The sequence below is a fragment of the Penaeus monodon genome, chromosome 22 (assembly GCF_015228065.2).
Source record: "Penaeus monodon isolate SGIC_2016 chromosome 22, NSTDA_Pmon_1, whole genome shotgun sequence".
In the NCBI taxonomy this organism is placed as follows: domain Eukaryota; kingdom Metazoa; phylum Arthropoda; class Malacostraca; order Decapoda; family Penaeidae; genus Penaeus; species Penaeus monodon.
The window spans coordinates 17,072,241-17,073,060 of record NC_051407.1 but is presented as its reverse complement, the minus strand read 5'-3'; positions in this window follow the sequence as shown (position 1 = coordinate 17,073,060).

Genomic DNA, 820 nt, shown 5'->3' with positions numbered 1-820 from the left:
GGATAAATCAATCTCAATATGAAAAAAAAAAAAAATCACATTGGATAACATAAATGTACCAATATAAACAAAGAAACATAATTCCCAAAAATTTTAATTGACAAATATATTGGCAACAAAATTACTTCCATAATTTTTTCTTTCCCATTTTTACTTATTTACCTAATCCCTTAAAAACATTACCAATAATAATTACCACAAAAACAAAATTAATAAATTAAAAGAAACACATACTTTCCCATTCTCTTTTTTATGGTTATCCTTACACTCTAATTTCTCTTGTAAGGCACAAAGCCATGGAAGAAAACACATAAGTTACCTGAAGACTTGCTTTATACTGTGTCAAGTAATTATCACCTGGAATACCTACTCCTTGACACCAAACAACAATCAGTTCAAGAGATATACAACAGATAAAAATAATGTAGCAACTAACTTCAGATCCGGTGGAATTAAGTAACAAATACTACAGCTTTTAATATCAATATGTATTGTGAAACCAATAATAACATTAGTCAGTACCAAGAGAATCTTGAAGTGCAGAAACATCTTTAGGCATTTAATGGGGCCTTTTTATTAATGTTTCCATCGGTAATTTTAAAGAGTATGAAGTCTGCATTAACAAATACATGGAAACAGAAGCCTAGTGAAATCATGAATTATTCAACAAAATCTCCAATTAAGTACAGTAAACAATGCAGAAGTTAATATCATTACTAAAAAAATATATTTGGGAAATCATGAGTTTGAACAGAATACTTAACAAATGACAATACACTGAGAATTAATTTTAAATATCTTTTTGTGACACTGATATGCA